Raw genomic sequence first — 10,528 nt, forward strand, 5'->3', positions numbered from 1 at the left:
TCCGGAAGAGGTCCCGACCCGAGGCCGGTCCCGAGCGGCGCTCCAAGGCGCGGCACGATCCCGCGAGGCAACCACCTCCGGCTCGTTCCCCGCCTAGGGCGGTTCCCGCGATGCCATTGGCCGGGAAGGCCGTCACCACCGGGAGATATGTCGATTTCGACTATCTCTCCCGGGAAGGGTTCACCATAGGTGATAGGCTTAGGGCACAGGGATTAGAGTACTTCCTCACTTTAGATCTCCCCACTTACCCTGGCCTTGTTAGAGAGTTCTATGGTACCGTCCATCGGGAAGATGGGGGTATCGAGGGCACAGTAGCCGGTGTCCCTCTGTTTGTTACGGAGGATCTTATTGCCCACATCCTCCACCTTCCATTAGTAGGGGTGGCTCCCACACACCCTGAGGACAGGGTTGAGGCCCTTACGGCCGTTCTAGGGCATCCACCCCAGTCACCTCTAGACGAGGTTTCTGCTAGCTCACTTCCAATTGAGGTGAGAATCCTTTTGAGTATACTGTCTAGGTCCATCTTCCCTAAGACAGGGAGATTTGATTTTGTAAATGAGAGAGACCTAGCTCTTATGTTTTATATTCTTCAGGACACCCCGATCAACTTCCCCAAACTCATCTATAGGTATATGTGTGAGCCCCTAGATAGACCTAGGCTCATCCTCCCATACGGCATGATATTCACCCTTCTGTTTAGGGAGTACGAGATTCCCATTCCTGAGGGGGAACCCTTTCGCGCATTGCGATGGACAGATCGCATGCGAGCGGGGACCCTACACAGGATGGGGTTTCGGAAGAGAGAGGGGATCTGGGTTAGGAAGTCGTCCCTCACCTCACAGACCACCAGACCTTCCCCCAGTCCTGAGCCCAATTCAGACTACCCAGACCTTCCAGACCATCCAGATCTTTCATCCACTCCTGCTCCTACCACCTCAGCCGGACCCTCCTCCTCAGCCACTCAGCCTATGGAGGTCCGGATCTCGTCTGAGCAGCTCCGGGAGCTGCGGCAGGAGATAGTCCGAGATCTGCTCCAGGAGCTCCGGGGTGCGGTGCCTACTCCCTCTCCTGCGCCCACATCTTCCGCATTGGTCCCTTCCCTGACAGCCATGACAGACATGACGGCTGAGGTGCGGCAAGAGATATACAACATGAGGACCTTGATACAGGCCCAGTTCCACAGCATGAGTGAGGTCACGAGCACCACTCGACAGATGCGGGATGACATCGGCCTTGACATGTCCACCACCACCGCAGGGGCCGAGCGCTTGTCGAATGTGCTCATCGACAAGCTGGACGGACTGCAGAAGTCAGTACTCGAGCTGGATATGACACAGAGCAGGGCCATCCAGGCCATCATTCGCCAGCTAGAGAACGTGACCAATGCGGTCCAATCACTCGTGGAGCGCATGCCTCGAGGAAATACATCCTCGAGAGGAGGAGCCACATCCTCGAGAGGAGGAGATACATCCTCGAGAGGAGGACCTACATCCTCGAGGAGACCGTAGCTACTTTTTGTATTTTGCTTTGACATGTATTGCTTTACGTTACTTATTGTATTCTGAAATGTACTTACATACAAATTAATACAATGAGTAGCCGCATTTTTCTTCAATAATGTGCCTTTTGATCTATGTTTGATTGTGTGTTTTGATTACCTCCTTTTTGATATGATGACAAAAAGGGGGAGAAATATGTATTAAATATGTAAAAGGGGGAAAAATATAGGGGGAAAAATATGCATAAAATATGTAAAAGGAATCAATGGAAATCAATAAAAAGATAAACTCTTAAAACACACAAATTCGTTCTTAGTGGATTCGGTACCTCGAGGCTCATTATCTCTCTTTTGGGGCTCCTAATGGAATAATCTCCAGAATCTATTAAAGGGATATTCGGAGATTAGCTGAATCCTACTCAAGAACAAATTGACAGATTTTCCCTCTAAAAACCAAAAAAATTCAGTTCAAAAACTTCAAAGCATTAAAATGAAATTCAAAGAATCAAAACATAGTAGAATACATATGTTGAGGGGGAGAATCTGAATTTTAATCAAGCAAAATCATTAATGACATATAAGCCAAACAATTGATTGTATAATATGAAGGCTTATATAATTCCAAATGAAAGGGGGAGCTTTAACTCCGAAATTTATTGTTTCACTCCTTTCAAGCTTGGATAAATTGAATTACCAGACATTTGAATTCATTTATGGATTTTATTTCATTGTTTATTGTGCAATTCACTTTACATATACTCAGTGTTTTGTCATCATCAAAAAGGAGGAGATTGTGGAGTGATTGATTAAAACCCTATTTGATTTTGATGAGATCAAAGCAATTGAGTATATTTCTTGTTTACTAATGAATTCAATTAAGTGTTTCAGTGAAAATCTTGTCTAAGTGTCTCAAGACTTGGTTTATAATTTTTGGATAAGTTAGAAGTCAGCTTGAACCAAAGTCTGAGACTCGAGTCGACTCCAGAGTATCACGAGTCGACTCCAAGCGTATCAAGTTTACTGGCACGGGCTCGAGTCGACTCCAGATCTGTACGAGTCGACTCCGACTGAGAACAGACAGAAGAACAGAAAGCTTCAACTCAGAACCTGTCAACGAGTCGACTCCCAAAGTGCGCGAGTCGACTCCGATGTTCACCGAGTCGACTCCAGGATAGTAAGAGTCGACTCCAAGAGGAACACAAAGAAAAAGTCAGAGAGCAGTTTTCGGATCTGAGATTCGAGTCGACTCCAGTGAAACGCGAGTCGACTTCGATGGATGGCAAGTCGACTCCAAAGAAGGTGAGAGTCGACTCTCAGAGGAACACAAGAAAAAGTCAGAGAGCAATTTTCGGACTCTGAGATTCGAGTCGACTCCCACAATATGCGAGTCGACTCCAAGACTCCGCGACCATCAACAGACAGAAGACCAAGTTACTGCCTCTGAGATTCGAGTCGACTCCCAGACAGCTCGAGTCGACTCCAAGACAGCTTCACATCAAAAAGGCAGAAGACCAAGTTTTGGAAACTGAGAGCCGAGTCGACTCCGAGGAAGTTCGAGTCGACTCCAAGACTGGACGAGCCAAAAGACAGAGAATCGGGAGTTCGGGCTCTGAGATTCGAGTCGACTCCCAGGATAGTCGAGTCGACTCGAGTGGATCAAATTCAAAATTGGATCCACGGACTTCAGTGGATGAGCCGACTCCGAAATTGCCAAGTCAGCTCCAGAAGTTGGCGAGTCGACTCCAGGTCAAGACGAGTCGACTCCCAGTCGTGAAGGCAACTTTAATTCAAATTTGGAACAGTTGCCGAGTCGACTCCGGAAAAGCTTGAGTCGACTCCCGCTACAGCCGAGTCGACTCCTGATCGCGCGAGTCGACTCTAACCCACCAACGGACACATTGTCAGGCTGCGCAGAGTGTGCAGAACGGGCAGAAAAAGCTCTCTAACGGCTAGTTTCCGTGGGGGTTGGTTTAAATAGCCACAGAAGACTGTAGCAAGGCAGAGAAGAACCATTCCACTCCAAGTAATCAAGCTTTCAATCTCTGCAACTTGTTCTTCAACGAAAAAGAGGGAAGAGCAGCATTAACTGCATCCACCTACTTCTTCCCAACATTGAAAGAGCCTTCTCCTGCATTCAAGTCGACTACACATTCAAGAGGAGACCCGAAGTTCAAGAAGCCCTTCCTCTTCTCCAACTTAAAAGCGTTTGAGGGCTCTTAACTTCGTTATTGTTCATATTGCCATTTATCTGCTTTTGAGAAGCTGTATTTTTCTGTTTGTCTCTTTTATCTACACTTTTGTCTTTGCTTGGTTCAATCGGGGCATTGAATCAAGAGTATTGAGGTTGGTTCGCGAGCCGAGTGTAAAACCAACGTGTAAGGGTTCGATTGTGATCCCGGAAAAACAATCGGGGTTGGTTCTAGTCGGTGAGCCTGGAAAAACCGACCGAGTTCGTTGTGAGCTCGTAAAACAACAAGTTTGGTTGTGAGCTTGGAAAACAACCGGCTGTAATCCAAGGGGTTATAGTGAATTCCCAAGAGAGACTTGGGGAGTGGACGTAGGAGCAAGGGTTAGCTCCGAACCACTATAAAAGCTTTGTGTTTGTGATTGCTTGTCTCTTACCATTACCCTCATTTCATACACATCACAGCAACTAATTAATCATCTTGTAAAAAGCATTAATTAGTCACCCACAAACGCTTTAATAGTTAAAATTATTTTAAAACCCAATTCACCCCCCCTCTTGGGTTGTCTATCTGGGCAACAGACTCTCCGGTGTTTGCTTTACTAGTTAAGGAGCTCCACCCACATCTTCAAAGCACATTCCCGGCTGAAGCCCTAGCTATTCTTGAGGAGTTCAAGGAAGTTTTCCCCGAAGATCTCCCGGATCATTTGCCCCCTCTGCGTGATATTCAGCATGCCATTGATCTAGTCTCGGGAGCTACTCTTCCTAACTTGCCCCATTATCGGATGAACCTTTCTGAGCATGCAGAGCTCCTAAGGCAAATTAAAGAGCTCCTAAGGCAAATTAAAGAGCTCCTACAAAAGAAATTTATTCGGGAGAGTCTAAGTCCTTGTGCTGTACCTGCCCTACTTACTCCAAAGAAAGATGGGACTTGGCGAATGTGTGTAGACAGTCGGGCTATTAACAGAATCACGGTCAAATACTGTTTTCCTATTCCCGGGCTCGACGACATGTTGGATATGATGGCGGGTGCCACCATTTTCTCCAAGATTGATTTAAAAAGTGGCTACCATCAAATCCGAATTCGCCCAGGAGATGAATGGAAGACAACCTTTAAGACAAAAGATTGCCTCTACGAATGGCTGGTAATGCCTTTTGGTCTTTCAAATGCTCCTAGTACCTTTATGCGAGTGATGACTCAAGTACTACGACCTTTCATGGGCAAATTTTTAGTCGTGTACTTTGATGATATCCTTATTTATAGCCAATCTAAGGAGCAACATTTAATCCATTTAAGGCAAGTTTGTACAACTTTACGCAACGAGAGCCTCTATGCTAACCTATGAAGTGTTCATTTTTCACTACTCACGTAAACTTCTTAGGGTACTTAGTCTCTTCTGAAGGCTTATCTGCTGACCCTGCGAAAATCACTGCAATTATCGAATGGCCTGAACCTAGGAATATTACCGACATTCGTAGTTTTCACGGCCTGGCCACATTTTACCGTCGTTTCATAAAGGGGTTCAGTACACTTATGTCACCTATCACAAATTGCCTTAAACAGGGTGACTTTCAGTGGACGCGCGCTGCTGCTAAAGCATTTAGTGATATTAAGAAAAGAATGACGGAAGCACCGGTTATACGACTCCCTAATTTTAGTAAAGTTTTTGAGGTGGAATGTGATGCATCTGGCTTGGGTATAGGTGGTGTGCTTAGTCAAGAACATCATCCTTTAGCCTATTTTAGTGAAAAGCTGAATGAGGCTCGACAGAAGTATTCCACCTATGACAAAGAATTTTATGCTATAGTCCAGGCCCTACGGTATTGGCTACATTATCTTCTTCCAAATGAATTTGTTCTCTACTCTGACCACGAAGCACTTCGTTTTCTTAATTCCCAAAAAAAACTTAATCATCGCAATGTTAAGTGGGTTCAATTTCTCCAGGACTACACTTTTGTTCTCAAGCATATGTCAGGTGCAGCGAACAAAGCTGCTGATGCGCTGAGTCGACAAGTAACCCTGTTGTCCGCCATGTCTGTTTCCATCACTGGTTTTGACAGACTTAAGCACGATTACTTGTCTTGCCCCAATTTTGGAAACCTCTATCATGCCCTTGCTGATGGACATGGACCTTTGATTGATGGTGTTTATCTGCAAGACGGATACTTGTTCAAAGCTTCCAAGCTCTGTATCCCGCGAACTTTCGTACGAGATTTTTTGATATGGGAAGTGCATGCTTTGAGGATGATAGTGTTATTTTGATGATTAACAAGCAATTATCTAGAGTATATTATAAGTTAAATTGATACTTCATTTATAAGTTCATTACTCTCAGTATATCTGTATGAATTGATATAGATACATGTCTTTGTTCATTTGAATGAATCTAACCTTGAGATGCAGCAAAGTGTAGGTTGAGTCGACCCAAAGGTTGATTGGGTCGACCTCGGCACATCAAGAAGTCATTTGGCACACTTCTGCAAAATTGGCACAGATAAACAGTGAGTTGGGTCGACCCAAGGTAAGCATGAGTCGACCCAAACTTCAAGAACCTCAAAACATGAAAGAAATATGTTCTCTGGATTTACTGAGAGGGTCGACCCAAACAGTGGTTGAGTCGACCCAAGCTTGAGTCGACCCAAACCCTGAGAAGGTCGACCCAAAGGCAAGACAGAAAGACAGACAGAAAATGGTTCTCTGAAATTACTGAGAGGGTCGACCCAAGAAGAAGTTGAGTCGACCCAAGTGAACTTTGAGTCGACCCAAAGAATGGTTGGGTCGACCCAAGTGAAGGAAGTCTGAAATTCAAGTTTCTGTGTTCTCTGAGAGGGTCGACCCAAGAAATGTTTGAGTCGACCCAAGGCAAAGTTGGGTCGACCCAAGGACAGGTTGAGCCGACCCAAACACGGGCTGAACAGTAACGGCTAGTTCTGCAGATGTACTTTTTGTCCTTCCCAAGGTCAGTAACGGCTAGTTTTTGAATTCTAACCATTGGGGCTTGACCAAAAGATGTGGGAAGCTATTTAAAGGGGCACTATTCATCAGATAGAACAACTTTTGAAAGGAATATCAAAGAGTACACAAGAAAACAAAAGTGCCCTAATCTTCTTCATCAAGAGCTTCATTCAAGAATCAAAGAAAGGGATTGAGCAGATTCAAAGAGTCATCAAGAGCTCCATCCTCCCTTGAAGAGTGAAGCATCCTTGACAAAGAAGAGCAAAGCCACTTCAAAGCGATAAATACTTTCTAACTCTTCTTTGTAGTTAATATTGTTTCATATGCTCATTTAGGAGTTTGAATCTTCCTTTTTGTTTGTCGAACAATTTGTAAAGGTTCGTTGGTGAACCCGTAAAACCAACAAAGGTTTTTGGTGAACCCGGAAAACCAAAGTGTAAAGGTTCGTTGGTGAGCCCGCAAAACCAACAAAGGTTTTTGGTGAACCCGGAAAACCAAAGTGTATAGGTTCGTTGGTGAGCCCGTAAAACCAACAAAGGTTTTTGGATTGTGAGCCCGGAAAACAATCCAACTGTAATCCGCGGGATTATAGTGAATTTCCAAGGGGTCGCTTGGGGAGTGGACATAGGTGCTAAGGAGAGCACCGAACCACTATACTTCTTGTTGTTTGCATTGTGATTTGTTTAAGTTCACTAACTCATCATTTAACACAAGTAAGATAGTTAAAATTCAGAAGAAACCAATTCACCCCCCCCCCTCTTGGCTTGTCACCTTGGGCAACAAGTGGTATCAGAGCAAGGTGCTCCAATAGTACTCATTGATCTCACAATCAAGAGTTAAAGATCATGACAACCCAAGTGGGATGTATTATGAGTGAGGGGCAATCCGCAAATAGACCACCTCTATTTAATGGCACAAACTACACATATTGGAAAGTTAGGATGAGGATATTCATTCAAGCTTTAGATTATGAATTATGGTACATCATTACTAGAGGGCCTCACACACCCACACTTAATATAGAGGGCACTATCATACCCAAACCAGAAATGGATTGAAATGAAAGTGATATAAGATTGGCACAATTAAATGCAAAAGCTATAAATGTACTTTATTGCTCTTTAGATATAAATGAATTTAACAGAATATCTACTTGCATCTCTGCTAAAGAAATTTGGGACAAACTTGAGGTCACTCATGAAGGGACCAATCAAGTCAAGGAGTCAAAAATAAACATATTAGTACACAAATATGAATTGTTTAAAATGGAGTCTACTGAGTCCATAACTGATATGTTTACTCGTTTTACTCAAATTATAAATGGGCTTAAAAGTTTAGGAAAGTCTTACACTAACTCTGAATTGGTACGAAAAATTCTGAGGTCTCTACCAAGAATTTGGGAGGCCAAGGTAACCGCAATTCAGGAAGCTAAGGACCTCAACACACTGCAATTAGAGGAACTTCTAGGATCACTCATGACCCATGAGTTGACAATGAGGAAAAATTCGGAAGAAGAGGTCAAGAGAAGAAAGCCCATTGCCCTAAAGACTACCACCTCTAAACAACAAACTGAATCAGAAGATTCAGATAATGATGATGAATTTGATGAAGAAGGGATGGCTGTGCTTGGAAGAAAATTCAGAAAATTTATGAGAGGTAAGAATAGATTTTATAAAAAGAAACCCTTCCTCAAAGGTAGCTCAAGCAAAGAAAAGGATAAGGACAAAGAAAAAGAAAAAGAAACTCCTATTTGCTATGAGTGTAACAAACCCGGGCATTATAAGATAGATTGCCCAGATTTGAAATGGATGGCAAGAAAACTGAAAAAGAAGAATTTCATGGCTGAATGGAGTGAAAGTGAGGAGTCAAGTTCGGAAGAGGAAGATCATCAAGAGACGGCCCAAATGTGTCATATGGCCAATGACGATGAGGTAGATTCTGAACTTGAATGTGATTTTACTGTTGACGAATTACATAATGCATTCTTAGAACTCATGGAAGAACATAAGAAGCTTATCATTAAAAATAAAGTTCTAAAAGAAGAAAATCAATCTCTTATCAAAGATAAGTTAAAACTGTCTCATAACTATGAAACATTAAGTAGGAAACTTACAAATGAAACCAAGACTCTAATTGCTGAAAACATCAAGTTAAAAGAAGATGCTGAAAAATATAAATCCTTGGTAGATAAATTTACACTTAGCTCTACCAAATTAAATATGATTCTTGATAGTCAAAAAGCTGTATATGATAAGGCTGGATTAGGATATAAAACAAATAGGAAACAAAAATTCTTAAAGAACATTTTTGTAAAAGCTAAAAATGAAAATATTACTTGTCATTGCTGCAACAAATTAGGACATAAAGCATATGAATGTAACTATAGAAAGTCCAGTCAAAACAAATTAAGTATTAATCAAAAGATTAAATTCAAGAAAGTGTGGGTTCCAAAAGGAACATCAAGTACTAACCCTAAAGGACCCAACATAGCTTGGGTACCTAAAGCGCTTTCTTGATCTTGATTGCAGGGGTGTCTTGCAGCTGATAAAGTGGAAAAACGATGGTATCTAGATAGCGGCTGTTCAAGACACATGACCGGTGACGTAGACCAATTTGTCACCTTGGAATCAAAGAAGGGTGGAGTAGTAACCTATGGAGACAATGGTAAAGGACATATCATTGGAAAGGGTAAAATTTTCATTACTCCATCCATTTTTATAGAAAATATCTTATTAGTTAAGGGATTGAAGCATAATCTGCTTAGCATAAGTCAATTTTGTGATAAAGGGTTTAAAGTCACATTTGAAGCATCTGTATGCATAATCACAAATCCTAAAGATAATAGCATTGTACTTGTAGGACAAAGGCAAAGAAATATTTACTTGGTAGATCTTCATGATGTAGGCAAGAAAAATGGATTATGCTTTGTTACGGGGGAACTAAGCCGCCATGCCCCACGTGACCGGCACGCGCGCCCAGGAAGACTACGGCTGCCCTTTGATCCAGCAATCCGACCCCGAGTCGGACATCCTCGGCTCCGCAGCCCGACCCCGAGTCGGCTGCCCCTTGATCCAGCGCTCCGACCCCGAGTCGGAGATCTCTTGATAACGACAGGCTATTCCCCAGAGGCACGCCGCGGCCTCCTGCTCCACTACTCCCTGCAACGGCTGTATCCGATGCTGCTCCACGATCTCCTGCATCAGCCGTACAAAGCGGAGCCCCACTATGCCCTGACGTGGCCGTACCCGGTGCTGCTCCACGACGCCCTGTAACGGCCATGTCAGTGGCCACACCATCGTGCCCCACGATAACGAACCCCCCTGAGAGACCCCCCAGCCAGGTATATATGCGGCTGGGGGGAGAAAGGGGGGGGTGAGCAATATCTCCCAGAGCACTCTCTTACTTGCGATTATCACCTCTCCTCCTCCTCCAATCTCCTCTGACTTGACCGTCGGAGGGCCATCACCACCCTGGTGGTGGTGCAAGGCTTGTTTGCAGGTTTCTTGGCGGAAGGTGGAGCGCAACCAACACCAACCAAGACAACTCAGACGGAACCCCGTTCACACCGCAGTGCCAATCGTTCTCGGTTTGGACCACCAGCAACAGTTGGCGCTAGAGGAAGGGACCGAATCTTAGAACGATCGTAATGGCACGGCGAGGTGGTCGTGGAGCTTCCAATGCTTCCGGTCGCGGAGCCTCTCGCGACTCCGGCCGGGAGGCTGCTGCGTCCCCAACGCACTCTCAGCAGCACTCCACCGCCCCTTCTCCCATTCAGACGGTCGAAGCTGCTCAGTTCGACCAGCTAGCCCAGCAGGTTCGCACCCTCGCGGAGGCAGTGCAGAATCTGCAGGGTGTGATCTCTCGGGTGCCGCAACGGGCTCAGGAGCCG

Source organism: Phoenix dactylifera, unplaced genomic scaffold, assembly GCF_009389715.1.
Source record: "Phoenix dactylifera cultivar Barhee BC4 unplaced genomic scaffold, palm_55x_up_171113_PBpolish2nd_filt_p 000874F, whole genome shotgun sequence".
In the NCBI taxonomy this organism is placed as follows: domain Eukaryota; kingdom Viridiplantae; phylum Streptophyta; class Magnoliopsida; order Arecales; family Arecaceae; genus Phoenix; species Phoenix dactylifera.